The sequence below is a fragment of the Vidua macroura genome, chromosome 16, assembly GCF_024509145.1.
Source record: "Vidua macroura isolate BioBank_ID:100142 chromosome 16, ASM2450914v1, whole genome shotgun sequence".
Classification (NCBI taxonomy): domain Eukaryota; kingdom Metazoa; phylum Chordata; class Aves; order Passeriformes; family Viduidae; genus Vidua; species Vidua macroura.
Window position 1 is genome coordinate 218738 of NC_071586.1, and position 21113 is coordinate 239850.

Genomic DNA, 21113 nt, shown 5'->3' on the forward strand with positions numbered 1-21113 from the left:
TGCTGAGAAAAGATACACTACCTGGGAAAAAGGATTGTTTATGGTTATCTTAGCTTTCATAGAAGTAGAAAAAATTGCACAGAAACAACCAATTGTATTGAGAGGCCCCTTCAAGGTTATTAAGACAGTCACTAGTGGGACTCCCCCTCCTGACGGGGTGGCCCAGAGGGCCTCAGTGAGAAAGTGGTATGCTCAGGTTGAACATTACTGTAACTTCTTCTCAATGACAGAAGGACCTGTAAAAACTTTAGCAGTCCAAGAAACTGAGAGCTTGGACAAACTTGCCTCTGTAATCAAAGTAACCCCTCCTTTCTGCCCCGAACAATCAGCAAACTCTTGGTTTACTGATGCTTCTGCTAAAGGGGAAGGAAAAGGATGGAAATATAGGGCAGAAGCCCTCCACTTTTCCTCTGGTGAGCAAATTATTACAGAGGGAGAAGGTAGTACACACAGTGGGGAGCTGATAGCTGTCTGGAGTATTTTTCAACAAGAAGCACAGAATTCCTCTTTGGTCTGCATCTACACTGACTCCTATGCTCTGTACCAAATGATCCTAATAATCCAGCTCATTACCCTGGCCAACCTGTTCTGGTGGACCTCTCTCACTATAGGACTAGTACCACTTGTGCTAAAACCCCCTCTGAATAAATATGCATGGGAAGCCTCTGGTGCTCTAGGGAAAGAGCATTGGACAAATACATGCTGGATAATTCCATCATTCTAACTTTTCTGCCTCTCGGCGGCAGAATTCTGTTGTGTTTACTTTTCCAGAAGAACTCCGAGGGACATGAAGACCACCTAATCCATGATAAAACTGGTAATATTTTTCTGCATCCTACCACAACCCCATGGCCAGAAACCAGCTGAGTGGCCGTGGTCTGAAATAATTGTGGTAGCATGCAGAAAAAGTGAAAGGATCTCTTTAAGCACAAAAAGGTCTGCACGCACCCAAGCGTACAGGATTGTTGGCACAATTTTACACTAACACAGACTGCAGAAGTAGTTTGCTTATGGGGAAAAAAACACTAAAGGGCTTTCTTTTAAGTTTATAATAAATGCTGTAGCCCAATCTACTACGGTTTATACCACCACCACTACCACCACTCGAGCCCAGCCACCAGTTATGCTTACCCCGAAAATTTTTAAAGTTGGACCATATATAATCAGGAAAACTGGCCAACAACAGATATTGTTTAATCTGTTATGGTCTCTTAAACAAGTCAAATTGCTGATGCAAAACAATGTCTCAGAAATACAACCAGCTTGTTCACCCTTTTTGCAAACCTCTTTTCAGGGCTGGACAACCTGGCTGCGACAGTGGAACCCTCCTAAAAAACGGGTGCCAAGAGACATAACTGGTGTTGTGGGAACAGGATTGGGAATCAATTCAGACATATTAATGAATAAATTGGCTTCTATGACTAAAGATTTAACCAAAATACAACAACCACTGCAATCGTCCTTATCGGCCTTGAGAACACATCAGTGGTTGCTACCAAATTGGGAAAAGATACCTTAGCTCTTAGCTGTATCCAGGCTCAATTATGGATGCAGTCAGTTGCTGCCTCAATTATAAGAGAAGGTGAAGAAGGCACTTTTCCTACTGAAATTAGGAAAATAGTCTGGGACAGTGCCACTGACTTTGAAAGAGATTTCCAATCCTGGTGGAATTTAGTGAATTTTACCTATGACCCCAGCACAAACACAGCCACAGCATTTGCGTTGACCATAAGAAATGCCTTGGTGCATTTGATATTCCCTATCATTGCACTAGGATTAAATCATGACGGAGCCATTTTCTATCCCTCTGAACATAGAGAATGGGCCCATCAAATTAATGACAAATGGCAAACTGTCAATTTAGAGTCCTGTACCATCTGAGAACAACTAGGGTTTATCTGTGAAGGTAATGCAATTATAGCTCAAGATATCTGTTTAGACACAGAACAAAATATCTGTCATTTTGACATCCATCCTAACATGACTTCTGAAACAGTCCTTGTATATACAGGCAATGGGTGTGCCTGCTTCAGAACCACTTGAGATACTGTATTTATAGAAAGTACAGTAGTAGATACTAAAAATCATTCAAATTATTGTGCTTGCAACTTTACTAAAATTGCAGGATGTGATTTTTCTTTTGTAGCTCCAGTTACTTCACATGAACTTTTAGAATCCAATCTCACGTTGATTCACAAGCTATTGCCTACTCCCATTGGGATGAACCTTACTCTGGTAAAGCAATTATTACTTCATCAAGATCTAATAGAGATCCTAGGAAAAATCAAGGGGAATGGACAGAAAACTCTGGTAACTGTTCATCATGATGTGCAAGAAAAACATCGTGTTGTAGAAAGGGTGAAAAGCGATGCCGAGCACAGGTGGTGGGATACCCTTTTCGGGTGGTCACCCACCGCCACCGGTATCCTAAACAAATTGTGCCATCCCATTGTTGTCCTTCTGATTTTAGTTATGATTGGTTTTGTTTTATCAGTAATCTTGCTTATTGTAAATTGGAGAATGATGAAACGATTAACAAAATTAACATCTATAATTAATGCACACCACTTGGCCGACATCCTTTACACTATAGATGTTCCCAAAACTGTAGACACAAGAAGGTTATAAGCTTAGAAGATATGTTTTAATCAGTGTTTTAATTATTTTTTGTTTATTGATTATAAAATTGTACTCAGTAATATTGATTATACTAGGTTTATTACTTTATTGTTTAATATTGATTATACTGGTTTATTATTTGATCAATCTATTGTTTAATTGATGAATATTGATTATTATCTGAACAATTTATTGTTCAACTATTATTGATTTAATTAATACTTATTGTATTTCTGCTTATTATTTAATTACTAATATGTTGTGATTGTTTTAGTTTTCCTGTTTTCTCTTTCCTTTCCTTTTTCTCTTCCCTTTTCCCCTGGGATGTGCTGCCAACACTTGACGAGTCCTGAAGACTCCACAACGACACCATGGAAGATCTTTCGAGGGCAATCGTCAGTCACGGGGTGGTGTAAAAGTCCGTCTGAAGCCCCTCATTTTCCATTCTGCCTTCCGATTGCCACGAGAAAGAATCCCTTCCCCCACTGCAGTTCCGGCTTAGAACAGGACACAGTGCAGGTGCAACCACTGAACCGTCACGCTGGCTGTTCCGAACAAGGCCTGGCAAGAACTTGGCAAGGAGTTGGCAAGGACTTGGCAAAGACCTGACATGGACCCAGCACGGGACAGCCTGATGCGCGGCCTGCTTCTAATCTCCGTTCTTAAGCCAAATGAACTTTTGGGGTGACTCCTGTGGTCCTTTATTGAAGACCCCTCATCTGCCTCGTTACCACTGTGACAAACAAAGAATGAGAACCCTCCTCCCAAGGACTGAGACCCCTGCTATAGGGAGGAGGGGAAATTGGTGGCCTGACCACAAATGACATGACCTGTTTCCCTTCAGTGATTCAAATGGACTTATTCTTCATTGTATTCGTCTTGCTTTGGTGGTTTCTGTGGACTCACCTGTTCCCTCAGGGCGATTACAATGGACTTTCATTGTTACACTTGTTCCCCCCTCTTTCCTCTGTGGACTATAATTGGAGCCCCGAGTCGACCAGAACTTCGAAGACTTCCCCGACACGACAGACGGATCCCCATCGTCCGGACCACTGAGGATCTCGCCTGTGTTGGTAGCTATTCCCATATCCTTCCTCTTCTCTCTCTCTATCCTTCTATCTCCTTTCTGATCCCCACTATCGCATTTACTCTTTTGGCCCCTAATAAAGGTGCATTTGTTGTGATTAACTGATAGTCCCTTGTTGTTTGCCTTTGTTGCACTTTTGGGATCGGTGAAAAGAACCATCACGACACCCCGCAATAAGCGGATCGTGACAGAAGCGGAGATTTTTAGAGTTAGGTTAACAAAATGAATGAAGCATTTCTAATTTAGCTTGTAGAGTTATCTGTTGAATTTTCAACCTTTTACTTAAGAAACCTCTGCCTAGTACAAAGGGCATAGGAAAATGCAAATTTCTGAAGCTTCTTGCATAAAGAACAATACCAGAAGAAGGAAAGAACCCAGATAAAGAAGCTCCTCTGTCTCCAAGCCTATCAAGACTGACAGACGTACTCAGATAAGCACCAAAGGACCAAAAGCGCACGCGCAGAGAGGAAAAGTTCAAAAGTTCAATCATGAGGAAGACCACAATCTTCAGCCTCAGGACCACCAAGAGACCCCCGTACGACCACCACAGGAAACCACTATTGCCCAGAAGGGCGTGGACTTACTTCGCATGAGAAGCGAGGACAGGCGGGGCCAGGGGTGGAATATGCATGAAAAAGTTGTGCAATGTATTGCATATGGAACGTCTTTAAGAATAAAAGTGTGGGTCAGACTGAGGCTCGGGGCACAAGTTTTGGAGAGCTATCTCACTTGTGCCGGGCGCTGACATACGTACCCACTTCATAACTACCCCAGGTTATGGAGTCTATTTATTTCTTCCGCGTATCGTTTCAGAGGTTTCTTGCCTTCGCCAGGCTGCAACGTGCCCGCTAGTACCAAGAACTGGGCAGGAGTGGGCAGAGAGCACGGCCATCTGCCAGCAGGTTGCAGCTTGCCCAGGAAAATGCAGTGTCCTTGGAATGTGCAGCAAATCCTATTTCCTGGCAAGGTCGGGCTAAGTGAGCAGTGCTGGGACACTTTCTCTTTGAGAACTGGAGCGGAAAAGCTTTTCGCTAAGATGTAGGCGACTAGAGAGGCAGAATACGGAGCTCCGCAGCTGGCCGAAAGCAAGTGCCGCTTCCCGGCGTCTTTCGGCAAAAGCGGCGCTTCGGAGCGCACCGCTGCCGCTCCAGTCATCTGTGCGCGAAGTAGCCGCTTCTTCGCCTCCGGCAGCCGGAGATCGCGGTAGCTTGCAAGAGGCGAAGAACGAAGCCGCGAAGAAGCCGGCTTGTGTGCGAAGCTCGCAGACTGCTGCAGGACGGTGGCTGCCGCTCTCCTGCCTGTTGAATTCACTCTTGGCATGCCAATGGGAGGTGTTCCAGGACAACCTTCCTGAGTTTTTATTTTAGTTTTCATGCATCCCACCTTGGAAATTCTTGTTGCTCCCCAGAGGCTCCGAGATGCAGAGAACACGGTGGCAGCTGCTGAGAAGAAGGGCAACTGTGAGTTGGTCAAGAAGCAAGAACACAGGCAGTTGACTGTGCTTGGCGAGGAGCAGCTGCTGGATTCTTGCAATTGCCTTCAGTGCGCACAGAAGCCCGCTGCTCTGCTGCTTGGTTTTTCGCCTTCAGTCAATTACACACTGCTGAAGTTGAGGCAGGCAGTTCAGCTTTGCTGCTTTTCAGCATCTCAGCTGCTTTCTGCTCTGTGACAGCTCTCGAGGTGAAATAGAGATTTTTAGAGTTAGGTTAACAAAATGAATTAAGCATTTCTAATTTAGCTTGTAGAGTTATGTGTTGAATTTTCAACCTTTTGCTTAAGAAACCTCTGCCTAATACAAAGGGCAAAGGAAAATGCAAATTTCTGAAGCTTCTTGCATGAAGAACAATACCAGAAGAAGGAAAGAACCCTTTCCTTCTGAATTAAAATAAAGAAGCTCCTCTGTCTCCAAGCCTATCAAGACTGACAGACGTACTCAGATAAGCACCAAAGGACCAAAAGCGCACGCGCAGAGAGGAAAAGTTCAAAAGTTCAATCATGAGGAAGACCACAATCTTCAGCCTCAGGACCACCAAGAGACCCCCGTACGACCACCACAGGAAACCACTATTGCCCAGAAGGGCGTGGACTTACTTCGCATGAGAAGCGAGGACAGGCGGGGCCAGGGGTGGAATATGCATGAAAAAGTTGTGCAATGTATTGCATATGGAACGTCTTTAAGAATAAAAGTGTGGGTCAGACTGAGGCTCGGGGCACAAGTTTTGGAGAGCTATCTCACTTGTGCCGGGCGCTGACATACGTACCCACTTCATAACTACCCCAGGTTATGGAGTCTATTGATTTCTTCCGCGTATCGTTTCAGTCGGGGCTTGCAAAGGTGCTTTAGGCGCGGCCCAGCTGATAGCGCAGCGGGCGCGCGGGCACAAGCCGCGGTTTGAGGAGCTGCTTTGAACGCCGCTAGCTGATAGCGCAGCTAGTGGGAGCGTGGTACAAGCTAGGAGTTACAAGCACCGCTTACAAGCATCGCTAGTTGGTAAAAAGCTTGCAAAAGTAGCCAGCGAGCCCGGCTGGGCTAAGAGTTAAGTGTTTGTTATACAATAGCACTGCCCTTCAGTGTTAAAAGCTGTCACTGGTGCAGGGGGAGGGGTTGGGGAAGGCAGTCTAGGGTTGCCATGGGAAACAGCAGTTGTATGAGTTCTCCACCCCCTTTTGGAAGAGAATTGTACCCTCCCCCTGTCCTGTCAGTTGTTGTTCAAGTCTGCCCCTTAGCCTAGAATCTTCTCTGTTCCACGGTTCTTCCACCAAGAACACTCCTTTCCCTTTTCCCCACTGGTTAATGTTATATTTCCCCTCCCTTTAGCCTTCTCCCGATTGTACCCTCGAATGCTAAACCCTCCTACCCCTACGCAGTAAAAGAATCCTCACCCCGCCCTTCGGGGCTCTCGGAATCTGCCTCTCTACTGCTTCGTTGTCTCCCTGTTTGCCCCTTCTGCGACCCTTCAATCAACGAGCAGGATTTCAGCAGCCCGAGTGTCCCTCCCGTTCTTCTGGTGGACCCTCAGATGTACCAGCTACCCGAGCTTCGTGCCGAGCGGCTAAAAGCCCCCACGGCTCGGCAACTGGGAGATCCTTTGCATTACAGGGCGAATAAAGGGGGGATGAATGTGTGTGAATGCGAGGCTGTAAGAGCCCGTCAGAAGCCCCTCATTTTCCATTCTGCCTTCCGATTGCCACAAGAAAGAATCCCTTCCCCCACTGTAGTTCCGGCTTAGAACAGGACACAGCACAGGTGGGACCACTGAACCGTCATGCTGGCTGTTCCCAACAAGGCCTGGTAAGAACTTGGCAAGGAGTTGGCAAGGACTTGGCAAAGACCTGACATGGAGCCAGCACGGGACAGCCTGATGCGCGGCCTGCTTCTAATCTCCGTTCTTAAGCCCAATGAACTTTTGGGGTGACTCTCGCGGTCCTTCATTGAAGACCCCTCATCTGCCTCGTTACCACTGTGACAAAGAAAGAACCCTCCTCCCAAGGACTGAGACTGAGACCCCTGCTATAGGGAGGAGGGGAAATTGGTGGTCTGACCACTAATGACATGACCTGTTTCCCTTCAGTGATTCAAATGGACTTATTCTTCATTTGATTCGTCTTGCTTTGGTGGTTTCTGTGGACTCACCCGTTCCCTCGGGGTGATTACAATGGACTTTCATTATTACACTTGTTCCCCCCCTCTCTCCTCTGTGGACTATAATTGGAGCCCCGAGTCGACCAGAACTTCGAAGACTCCCCCGACACGACAGACGGATCCCCATCGTCCGGAGCACTGAGGATCTCGCCTGTGTTGGTAGCTATTCCCATATCCCTCTTCTCTCTCTAACCTTTTATCTCCTTTCAGATCCCCACTATCGCGTTTACTGTTTTGGCCCCTACTAAAGGTGCATTTGTTGTGATTAACTGATAGTCCCTTGTTGTTTGCCTTTGTTGCGCTTTTGGGATGGGTGAAAAGAACCATCACGACACCCCGCAAGAAACGGATCGTGACATTAAAATTGGCGTCACGGACAGGATTTCTGTCTAGACAGAAGGGTTGCAGCTGAAAAGGCACCCATACTGTCTTTGGCAATTCATAAAGGATCCCTTAGTGCAAAGGGCGGGACACTGTTGTTTTGTTGTTGTTGTGTGTATGTGGTCTGGGAAGGAAGGGACAACTTGAAGCAACTAAGCAGAGCCTCCCAGGCAGATGATTGTCCTTTCACCCAGCCAGGGAAGCGAAGGGCGACACAGCGAGGGCTGTGTAGTTTTGTGGAACTTAAGTTTGTAGCTCCCTGTCGTGGTTTTGGTCCCTTCACAAAATGAGTGACAATCTTAGCCTTGAAATTAAAGCTGAATTTTATGCACTACTAGCCAAACACAATGCCAAACCTTCTACAGAAGGAGAAAAATGGGCACAGAGTAATTGGTTGAACTTAGAAAATGTTATTGATAGAGTGTGTTCATTACAACATGAAACAAAATTCAAACTGGGCAAAAATAAAACTATCTTCTGCTCAGTTTTGGGAGCTTGTCTTATGGCAGCTATAGAAAATGGCTTCGAGCGAAGAAGTGAGGAACATGCTATAATAGACTCCCTTCAAAATCTAGTTGAAATTTTGCAAAAACAGTTCTATGAAGCAAAAAATGTGATCTATGCATTGCGAGCTGCCTTAACAGAGGAACATATTAACAAATCCCATCATGCTGATTCCTCTACAGAGCTTGAGGAGAAGGAAACTCCTCACATTAAACAAATCTATCCTCATCAAGAACTTGAAGCAGCAAGTAATTGTGGGGAACATTGCTGCCATCACTTGAGACCCTTGATTAAAACAGAGTAGAACTATCTCAGTGATGATGATCTGGAACCTCACATCACAACCAAACGCATACCATCACAACTAAACACGGCCACCGAGCTAGCTAAGCTTAAAAGGGAATACGGACAGCCTCCACATGAATCAGAAACAGAATATGTTTTCCGGGTGTCCCTCACTGGTGGTGATCCAATTCAATTCACTGAACAGGAAGCCAGTGGGTATTGGGGACATGGTGTCTTCTTAACAACAGGAGAGAAAGGTGACACATGGTCCCTGACACAGCGTGCAGCTTTTTGGGCCGGGGGAACAAGCCCCTTGGAAAGGGGAGATCCCATAGCTAGAATTAGTACCCCCGACCAGCTCTTGGAAAATGTGCACAAAGCCTGCAAATGACTCACAAAAAGAAATGAATTCCTGGCTTTGAATCCCTGATGCAATTACCTGTGAAGCCCAAGATAATGACCCCTTGAATTTGTGGGCTTCCAGAATCACTCAAACCTACAGCAATTCTCCTTCCAAAAACGATAGCAGCTGTATCTCCTGTAGAAAGACCAGACAGATTTCCTAGTCACTGGAACGACCCCTTTGTTCCCCTTTATGACTTGTTGAGGAAAGGGGTGAAATGGGATTGGAGTCTTTCTCAGGAGTCAGCATTGCAATTGCTGATTTTTGAAGCAACAGCTCATCAAGCACTGGGCCCTATCCATCCTACAGATCCTTTCCAGGTGGAATGGGCATTTGCCTCCTCAGGGCTGTCAGTACACATATGGCAGCGGGTCCTGAGGCTCCGACAAGACCTGTTGGTTTTGATTCCCATGGTTCCAAAGATGCTGAGAAAAGATACACTACCTGGGAAAAAGGATTGTTGATGGTTATCTTAGCTTTCCTAGAAGTAGAAAAAATTGCACAAAAACAACCAATTGTATTGAGAGGCCCCTTCAAGGTTATTAAGACAGTCACTAGTGGGAGTCCCCCTCCTGACGGGGTGGCCCAGAGGGCCTCAGTGAGAAAGTGGTATGCTCAGGTTGAACATTACTGTAACTTCTTCTCAATGACAGAAGGAGCTGTAAAAACTTTAGCAATCCAAGAAACTGAGAGCTTGGACAAACCTGCCTCTGTAATCAAAGTAACCCCTCCTTTCTGCCCCGAACAATCAGCAAACTCTTGGTTTACTGATGCTTTTGCTAAAGGGGAAGGAAAAGGATGGAAATCTAGGGCAGAAGCCCTCCACTTTTCCTCTGGTGAGCAAATGATTACAGAGGGAGAAGGTAGTACACACAGTGGGGAGCTGATAGCTGTCTGGAGTGTTTTTCAACGAGAAGCACAGAATTCCTCTTTGGTCTGCATCTACACTGACTCCTATGCTCTGTACCAAATGATCCTAATAATCCAGCTCATGACCCTGGCCAACCTGTTCTGGTGGACCTCTCTTACTATAGGACTAGTAGCACTTGTGCTAAAACCCCCTCTGAAGAAATATGCATGGGAATCCTCTGGTGCTCTAGGGAAAGAGCATTGGACAAATACATGCTGGATAATTCCATCATTCTAACTTTTCTGCCTCTCGGCGGCAGAATTCTGTTGTGTTTACTTTCTCAGAAGAACTCCGAGGGACATGAAGACCACCTAATCCATGATAAAACTGGTAATACTTTTCTGCATCCTACCGCAACCCCATGGCCAGAAAGCAGCTGAGTGACCGTGGTCTGAACTAATTGTGGTAGCATGCAGAAAAAGTGAAAGGATCTCTTGAAGCACAAAAAGGTTTGTACGCAGCCAAGCATACAGGATTGTTGGCACAATTTCACATGAACACAAACTGTAGAAGTAGTTTGGTTTTGGTCCAAAAATACTGAAGCACTTTTTTTTTGTTTTGTTTTGTTTTTGTTTTTGTTTTTGTTTTTTAAGTTGAAAGTATTGATTCAAATACTGGAGTAGGACTTGATGTTAATGTTGTGACACCTACCACCCAACCACTGGTTACACTTAGCCCGAAAATTTTTGAAATTGGACCATGTAGAATCAGGAAAACTGGCCAACAACAGATATTGTTTAATCTGTTATGGTCTCTTAAACAAGTCAAATTGCTGATGCAAAACAATATCTGAGAAATACAACCAGCTTGTTCACCCTTTTTGCAGACCTCTTTTCAGGCTTGGACAACCTGGCTGCGACAGTGGAAGCCTCCTAAAAACCGCGTGCCAAGAGACATAACTGGTCTTGTGGGAACAGGATTGGGAATCCTAAATAGTATTGATTCAGAAGTATGAATGAATAAATTGGCTTCCACAACTAAAGATTTAACCAAAATACAACAACCACTGCAATCGTCCTTATCAGCCTTGGGAACACATCAGTGGTTGCTATCAAACATTCTAGCAAATTGGGAAAAGATAAATGTAAATAATAGCAAATTGATCATTGATGCACTTAATGCCACACAAAGCAACGTTTCCTTAGCTCTTAGCCGTATCCAGGCTCAATGATGGATGCAGTCAGTTGCTGCCTCAATTATAAGAGAAGGTGAAGAAGGCACTTTTCCCACTGAAATGAGGAAAATAGTCTGGGACAGTGCCACTGACTTTGAAAGAGATTTCCAATCCTGGTGGAATTTAGTGAATTTTACCTATGACCCTAACACAAACACAGCCACAGCATTTGCGTTGACCATAAGAAATGCCTCGGTGCATTTGATATTCCCTATCATTGCACTAGGATTAAATCATGATGGACCCACTTTCTATCCTTCTGAACATAGAGAATGGGCCCGTCAAATTGATGACAAATGGCAAACTGTCAATTTAGAGTCCTGTACCATCTGAGAACAACTAGGGTTTATCTGTGAAGGTAATGCAATTGTAGCTCAAGATATTTGTCTGGAGACAGAACAAAATAGCTGTCATTTTGATAGTCATCCTAACGAGACTTCTGAAACAGTCCTTGTATCTACAGACAATGGGTGTGCCTGCTTCAGAACCGCTTGGGATACTGTGTTTATAGAAAGTACAGTAGTAGCTACTAAAAATCATTCCAATTTTTGTGCTTGCAACTTTACTAAAATTGCAGGATGTGATTTTTCTTTTGTAGCTCCAGTTACTTCACATGAACTTTTAGAATCCAATCTCACGTTGATTCACAAGCTACTGCCTACTCCCATTGGGATGAACCTTTCTCTGGTAAAGCAATTATTACTTCATCAAGATCTAATAGAGATCCTAGGAAAAATCAAGGGGAATGGACAGAAAACTCTGGTAACTGTTCATCATCATGTGCAAGAAATACATCGTGTTGTAGAAAGGGTGAAAAGTGATGCCGAGCACAAGTGGTGGGATACCCTTTTCGGGTGGTCACCCACCGCCACCGGTATCCTGAAGAAATTGTGTCATCCCATTGTTGTTCTTCTGATTTTAGTTATGATTGGTTTTGTTTTATCAGTAATCTTGCTTATTGTAAATTGGAGAATGATGAAACGATGAACAAAATTAACATCTATAATTAATGCACACCACTTGGCCGACATCCTTTACACTAGAGATGTTCCCAGGACAGTAGGTAGACACAAGAAGATGATAAGGTTAGAAGATATGTTTTACATCATTTTCTTTTATGATTTGTTCTAATCGCTGTTTTAATTATTTTTGTTTATTGTTTATAAAATTGTACTGAGTAATATCGATTATACTAGGTTTATTACTTTACTGTTTAATATTGATGATACTGGTTTATTATTTGATCAATTTATTGTTTAATTGATTCATATTGATTATTATTTAAATAACTATTATTGATTTACTAATTGTATTTTGCTTATTGTTTAATTCTAATTTGTTGTGATTACTAATATGTTGTGATTGTTTTAGTTTTCCTGTTTTCTCTTTCTTTCCCTTTTCCTCTTCTCTTTTCCCTGGGACCTGCTGCCAACACTTGACGAGTCCTGAAGACTCCACGACGACACCATGGAATCCTGCTGATGAAGATCTTTCGAGGGCAATCGTCAGTCACGGGGTGGTGTAAGAGCCCGTCAGAAGCCCCTCATTTTCCATTCTGCCTTCCGATTGCCACAAGAAAGAATCCCTTCCCCCACTGTAGTTCCGGCTTAGAACAGGACACAGCACAGGTGGGACCACTGAACCGTCATGCTGGCTGTTCCCAACAAGGCCTGGTAAGAACTTGGCAAGGAGTTGGCAAGGACTTGGCAAAGACCTGACATGGAGCCAGCACGGGACAGCCTGATGCGCGGCCTGCTTCTAATCTCCCTTCTTAAGCCCAATGAACTTTTGGGGTGACTCTCGCGGTCCTTCACTGAAGACCCCTCATCTGCCTCGTTACCACTGTGACAAAGAAAGAATGAGAACCCTCCTCCCAAGGACTGAGACTGAGACCCCTGCTATAGGGAGGAGGGGAAATTGGTGGTCTGACCACTAATGACATGACCTGTTTCCCTTCAGTGATTCAAATGGACTTATTCTTCATTGGATTCGTCTTGCTTTGGTGGTTTCTGTGGACTCACCCATTCCCTCGGGGCGATTACAATGGACTTTCATTATTACACTTGTTCCCCCCCTCTCTCCTCTGTGGACTATAATTGGAGCCCCGAGTCGACCAGAACTTCGAAGACTCCCCCGACAAGAGAGACGGATCCCCATCGTCCGGAGCACTGAGGATCTCGCCTGTGTTGGTAGCTATTCCCATATCCCTCTTCTCTCTCTAACCTTTTATCTCCTTTCAGATCCCCACTATCGCGTTTACTGTTTTGGCCCCTACTAAAGGTGCATTTGTTGTGATTAACTGATAGTCCCTTGTTGTTTGCCTTTGTTGCACTTTTGGGATGGGTGAAAAGAACCATCACGACACCCCGCAAGAAACGGATCGTGACATTAAAATTGGCGTCACGGACAGGATTTCTGTCTAGACAGAAGGGTTGCAGCTGAAAAGGTACCCACACTGTCTTTGGCAATTCATAAAGGATCCCTTAGTGCAAAGGGCGGGACACTGTTGTTTTGTTGTTGTTGTGTGTATGTGGTCTGGGAAGGAAGGGACAACTTGAAGCAACTAAGCAGAGCCTCCCAGGCAGATGATTGTCCTTTCACCCAGCCAGGGAAGCGAAGGGCGACACAGCGAGGGCTGTGTAGTTTTGTGGAACTTAAGTTTGTAGCTCCCTGTCGTGGTTTTGGTCCCTTCACAAAATGAGTGATAATCTTAGCCTTGAAATTAAAGCTGAATTTTATGCACTACTAGCCAAACACAATGCCAAACCTTCTACAGAAGGAGAAAAATGGGCACAGAGTAATTGGTTGAACTTAGAAAATGTTATTGATAGAGTGTGTTCATTACAACATGAAACAAAATTCAAACTGGGCAAAAATAAAACTATCTTCTGCTCAGTTTTGGGAGCTTGTCTTATGGCAGCTATAGAAAATCGCTTCGAGCGAAGAAGTGAGGAACATGCTATAATAGACTCCCTTCAAAATCTAGTTGAAATTTTGCAAAAACAGTTCTATGAAGCAAAAAATGTGATCTATGCATTGCGAGCTGCCTTAACAGAGGAACATATTAACAAATCACATCATGCTGATTCCTCTACAGAGCTTGAGGAGAAGGAAACTCCTCACATTAAACAAATCTATCCTCATCAAGAACTTGAAGCAGCAAGTAATTGTGGGGAACATTGCTGCCATCACTTGAGACCCTTGATTAAAACAGAGTAGAACTATCTCAGTGATGATGATCTGGAACCTCACATCACAACCAAACGCATACCATCACAACTAAACACGGCCACCGAGCTAGCTAAGCTTAAAAGGGAATACGGACAGCCTCCACATGAATCAGAAACAGAATATGTTTTCCGGGTGTCCCTCACTGGTGGTGATCCAATTCAATTCACTGAACAGGAAGCCAGTGGGTATTGGGGACATGGTGTCTTCTTAACAACAGGAGAGAAAGGTGACACATGGTCCCTGACACAGCGTGCAGCTTTTTGGGCCGGGGGAACAAGCCCCTTGGAAAGGGGAGATCCCATAGCTAGAATTAGTACCCCCGACCAGCTCTTGGAAAATGTGCACAAAGCTGCTTGCCTGCAAATGACTCACAAAAAGAAATGAATTCCTGGCTTTGAATCCCTGATGCAATTACCTGTGAAGCCCAAGATAATGACCCCTTGAATTTGTGGGCTTCCAGAATCACTCAAACCTACAGCAATTCTCCTTCCAAAAACGATAGCAGCTGTATCTCCTGTAGAAAGACCAGACAGATTTCCTAGTCACTGGAACGACCCATTTGTTCCCCTTTATGACTTGTTGAGGAAAGGGGTGAAATGGGATTGGAGTCTTTCTCAGGAGTCAGCATTGCAATTGCTGATTTTTGAAGCAACAGCTCATCAAGCACTGGGCCCTATCCATCCTACAGATCCTTTCCAGGTGGAATGGGCATTTGCCTCCTCAGGGCTGTCAGTACACATATGGCAGCGGGGTCCTGAGGCTCCGACAAGACCTGTTGGTTTTGATTCCCGTGGTTCCAAAGATGCTGAGAAAAGATACACTACCTGGGAAAAAGGATTGTTGATGGTTATCTTAGCTTTCCTAGAAGTAGAAAAAATTGCACAAAAACAACCAATTGTATTGAGAGGCCCCTTCAAGGTTATTAAGACAGTCACTAGTGGGAGTCCCCCTCCTGACGGGGTGGCCCAGAGGGCCTCAGTGAGAAAGTGGTATGCTCAGGTTGAACATTACTGTAACAACTTCTCAATGACAGAAGGAGCTGTAAAAACTTTAGCAATCCAAGAAACGGAGAGCTTGGACAAACCTGCCTCTGTAATCAAAGTAACCCCTCCTTTCTGCCCCGAACAATCAGCAAACTCTTGGTTTACTGATGCTTTTGCTAAAGGGGAAGGAAAAGGATGGAAATCTAGGGCAGAAGCCCTCCACTTTTCCTCTGGTGAGCAAATGATTACAGAGGGAGAAGGTAGTACACACAGTGGGGAGCTGATAGCTGTCTGGAGTGTTTTTCAACGAGAAGCACAGAATTCCTCTTTGGTCTGCATCTACACTGACTCCTATGCTCTGTACCAAATGATCCTAATAATCCAGCTCATGACCCTGGCCAACCTGTTCTGGTGGACCTCTCTTACTATAGGACTAGTAGCACTTGTGCTAAAACCCCCTCTGAAGAAATATGCATGGGAATCCTCTGGTGCTCTAGGGAAAGAGCATTGGACAAATACATGCTGGATAATTCCATCATTCTAACTTTTCTGCCTCTCGGCGGCAGAATTCTGTTGTGTTTACTTTCTCAGAAGAACTCCGAGGGACATGAAGACCACCTAATCCATGATAAAACTGGTAATACTTTTCTGCATCCTACCGCAACCCCATGGCCAGAAAGCAGCTGAGTGACCGTGGTCTGAACTAATTGTGGTAGCATGCAGAAAAAGTGAAAGGATCTCTTGAAGCACAAAAAGGTTTGTACGCAGCCAAGCATACAGGATTGTTGGCACAATTTCACATGAACACAAACTGTAGAAGTAGTTTGGTTTTGGTCCAAAAATACTGAAGCACTTTTTTTTTGTTTTGTTTTGTTTTTGTTTTTGTTTTTGTTTTTTAAGTTGAAAGTATTGATTCAAATACTGGAGTAGGACTTGATGTTAATGTTGTGACACCTACCACCCAACCACTGGTTACACTTAGCCCGAAAATTTTTGAAATTGGACCATGTAGAATCAGGAAAACTGGCCAACAACAGATATTGTTTAATCTGTTATGGTCTCTTAAACAAGTCAAATTGCTGATGCAAAACAATATCTGAGAAATACAACCAGCTTGTTCACCCTTTTTGCAGACCTCTTTTCAGGCTTGGACAACCTGGCTGCGACAGTGGAAGCCTCCTAAAAACCGCGTGCCAAGAGACATAACTGGTCTTGTGGGAACAGGATTGGGAATCCTAAATAGTATTGATTCAGAAGTATGAATGAATAAATTGGCTTCCACAACTAAAGATTTAACCAAAATACAACAACCACTGCAATCGTCCTTATCAGCCTTGGGAACACATCAGTGGTTGCTATCAAACATTCTAGCAAATTGGGAAAAGATAAATGTAAATAATAGCAAATTGATCATTGATGCACTTAATGCCACACAAAGCAACGTTTCCTTAGCTCTTAGCCGTATCCAGGCTCAATGATGGATGCAGTCAGTTGCTGCCTCAATTATAAGAGAAGGTGAAGAAGGCACTTTTCCCACTGAAATTAGGAAAATAGTCTGGGACAGTGCCACTGACTTTGAAAGAGATTTCCAATCCTGGTGGAATTTAGTGAATTTTACCTATGACCCTAACACAAACACAGCCACAGCATTTGCGTTGACCATAAGAAATGCCTCGGTGCATTTGATATTCCCTATCATTGCACTAGGATTAAATCATGATGGACCCACTTTCTATCCTTCTGAACATAGAGAATGGGCCCGTCAAATTGATGACAAATGGCAAACTGTCAATTTAGAGTCCTGTACCATCTGAGAACAACTAGGGTTTATCTGTGAAGGTAATGCAATTGTAGCTCAAGATATTTGTCTGGAGACAGAACAAAATAGCTGTCATTTTGATAGTCATCCTAACGAGACTTCTGAAACAGTCCTTGTATCTACAGACAATGGGTGTGCCTGCTTCAGAACCGCTTGGGATACTGTGTTTATAGAAAGTACAGTAGTAGCTACTAAAAATCATTCCAATTTTTGTGCTTGCAACTTTACTAAAATTGCAGGATGTGATTTTTCTTTTGTAGCTCCAGTTACTTCACATGAACTTTTAGAATCCAATCTCACGTTGATTCACAAGCTACTGCCTACTCCCATTGGGATGAACCTTTCTCTGGTAAAGCAATTATTACTTCATCAAGATCTAATAGAGATCCTAGGAAAAATCAAGGGGAATGGACAGAAAACTCTGGTAACTGTTCATCATCATGTGCAAGAAATACATCGTGTTGTAGAAAGGGTGAAAAGTGATGCCGAGCACAAGTGGTGGGATACCCTTTTCGGGTGGTCACCCACCGCCACCGGTATCCTGAAGAAATTGTGTCATCCCATTGTTGTTCTTCTGATTTTAGTTATGATTGGTTTTGTTTTATCAGTAATCTTGCTTATTGTAAATTGGAGAATGATGAAACGATGAACAAAATTAACATCTATAATTAATGCACACCACTTGGCCGACATCCTTTACACTAGAGATGTTCCCAGGACAGTAGGTAGACACAAGAAGATGATAAGGTTAGAAGATATGTTTTACATCATTTTCTTTTATGATTTGTTCTAATCGCTGTTTTAATTATTTTTGTTTATTGTTTATAAAATTGTACTGAGTAATATCGATTATACTAGGTTTATTACTTTACTGTTTAATATTGATGATACTGGTTTATTATTTGATCAATTTATTGTTTAATTGATTCATATTGATTATTATTTAAATAACTATTATTGATTTACTAATTGTATTTTGCTTATTGTTTAATTCTAATTTGTTGTGATTACTAATATGTTGTGATTGTTTTAGTTTTCCTGTTTTCTCTTTCTTTCCCTTTTCCTCTTCTCTTTTCCCTGGGACCTGCTGCCAACACTTGACGAGTCCTGAAGACTCCACGACGACACCATGGAATCCTGCTGATGAAGATCTTTCGAGGGCAATCGTCAGTCACGGGGTGGTGTAAGAGCCCGTCAGAAGCCCCTCATTTTCCATTCTGCCTTCCGATTGCCACAAGAAAGAATCCCTTCCCCCACTGTAGTTCCGGCTTAGAACAGGACACAGCACAGGTGGGACCACTGAACCGTCATGCTGGCTGTTCCCAACAAGGCCTGGTAAGAACTTGGCAAGGAGTTGGCAAGGACTTGGCAAAGACCTGACATGGAGCCAGCACGGGACAGCCTGATGCGCGGCCTGCTTCTAATCTCCCTTCTTAAGCCCAATGAACTTTTGGGGTGACTCTCGCGGTCCTTCACTGAAGACCCCTCATCTGCCTCGTTACCACTGTGACAAAGAAAGAATGAGAACCCTCCTCCCAAGGACTGAGACTGAGACCCCTGCTATAGGGAGGAGGGGAAATTGGTGGTCTGACCACTAATGACATGACCTGTTTCCCTTCAGTGATTCAAATGGACTTATTCTTCATTGGATTCGTCTTGCTTTGGTGGTTTCTGTGGACTCACCCGTTCCCTCGGGGCGATTACAATGGACTTTCATTATTACACTTGTTCCCCCCCTCTCTCCTCTGTGGACTATAATTGGAGCCCCGAGTCGACCAGAACTTCGAAGACTCCCCCGACAAGAGAGACGGATCCCCATCGTCCGGAGCACTGAGGATCTCGCCTGTGTTGGTAGCTATTCCCATATCCCTCTTCTCTCTCTAACCTTTTATCTCCTTTCAGATCCCCACTATCGCGTTTACTGTTTTGGCCCCTACTAAAGGTGCATTTGTTGTGATTAACTGATAGTCCCTTGTTGTTTGCCTTTGTTGCACTTTTGGGATGGGTGAAAAGAACCATCACGACACCCCGCAAGAAACGGATCGTGACATTAAAATTGGCGTCACGGACAGGATTTCTGTCTAGACAGAAGGGTTGCAGCTGAAAAGGTACCCACACTGTCTTTGGCAATTCATAAAGGATCCCTTAGTGCAAAGGGCGGGACACTGTTGTTTTGTTGTTGTTGTGTGTATGTGGTCTGGGAAGGAAGGGACAACTTGAAGCAACTAAGCAGAGCCTCCCAGGCAGATGATTGTCCTTTCACCCAGCCAGGGAAGCGAAGGGCGACACAGCGAGGGCTGTGTAGTTTTGTGGAACTTAAGTTTGTAGCTCCCTGTCGTGGTTTTGGTCCCTTCACAAAATGAGTGATAATCTTAGCCTTGAAATTAAAGCTGAATTTTATGCACTACTAGCCAAACACAATGCCAAACCTTCTACAGAAGGAGAAAAATGGGCACAGAGTAATTGGTTGAACTTAGAAAATGTTATTGATAGAGTGTGTTCATTACAACATGAAACAAAATTCAAACTGGGCAAAAATAAAACTATCTTCTGCTCAGTTTTGGGAGCTTGTCTTATGGCAGCTATAGAAAATCGCTTCGAGCGAAGAAGTGAGGAACATGCTATAATAGACTCCCTTCAAAATCTAGTTGAAATTTTGCAAAAACAGTTCTATGAAGCAAAAAATGTGATCTATGCATTGCGAGCTGCCTTAACAGAGGAACATATTAACAAATCACATCATGCTGATTCCTCTACAGAGCTTGAGGAGAAGGAAACTCCTCACATTAAACAAATCTATCCTCATCAAGAACTTGAAGCAGCAAGTAATTGTGGGGAACATTGCTGCCATCACTTGAGACCCTTGATTAAAACAGAGTAGAACTATCTCAGTGATGATGATCTGGAACCTCACATCACAACCAAACGCATACCATCACAACTAAACACGGCCACCGAGCTAGCTAAGCTTAAAAGGGAATACGGACAGCCTCCACATGAATCAGAAACAGAATATGTTTTCCGGGTGTCCCTCACTGGTGGTGATCCAATTCAATTCACTGAACAGGAAGCCAGTGGGTATTGGGGACATGGTGTCTTCTTAACAACAGGAGAGAAAGGTGACACATGGTCCCTGACACAGCGTGCAGCTTTTTGGGCCGGGGGAACAAGCCCCTTGGAAAGGGGAGATCCCATAGCTAGAATTAGTACCCCCGACCAGCTCTTGGAAAATGTGCACAAAGCTGCTTGCCTGCAAATGACTCACAAAAAGAAATGAATTCCTGGCTTTGAATCCCTGATGCAATTACCTGTGAAGCCCAAGATAATGACCCCTTGAATTTGTGGGCTTCCAGAATCACTCAAACCTACAGCAATTCTCCTTCCAAAAACGATAGCAGCTGTATCTCCTGTAGAAAGACCAGACAGATTTCCTAGTCACTGGAACGACCCATTTGTTCCCCTTTATGACTTGTTGAGGAAAGGGGTGAAATGGGATTGGAGTCTTTCTCAGGAGTCAGCATTGCAATTGCTGATTTTTGAAGCAACAGCTCATCAAGCACTGGGCCCTATCCATCCTACAGATCCTTTCCAGGTGGAATGGGCATTTGCCTCCTCAGGGCTGTCAGTACACATATGGCAGCGGGGTCCTGAGGCTCCGACAAGACCTGTTGGTTTTGATTCCCGTGGTTCCAAAGATGCTGAGAAAAGATACACTACCTGGGAAAAAGGATTGTTGATGGTTATCTTAGCTTTCCTAGAAGTAGAAAAAATTGCACAAAAACAACCAATTGTATTGAGAGGCCCCTTCAAGGTTATTAAGACAGTCACTAGTGGGAGTCCCCCTCCTGACGGGGTGGCCCAGAGGGCCTCAGTGAGAAAGTGGTATGCTCAGGTTGAACATTACTGTAACAACTTCTCAATGACAGAAGGAGCTGTAAAAACTTTAGCAATCCAAGAAACGGAGAGCTTGGACAAACCTGCCTCTGTAATCAAAGTAACCCCTCCTTTCTGCCCCGAACAATCAGCAAACTCTTGGTTTACTGATGCTTTTGCTAAAGGGGAAGGAAAAGGATG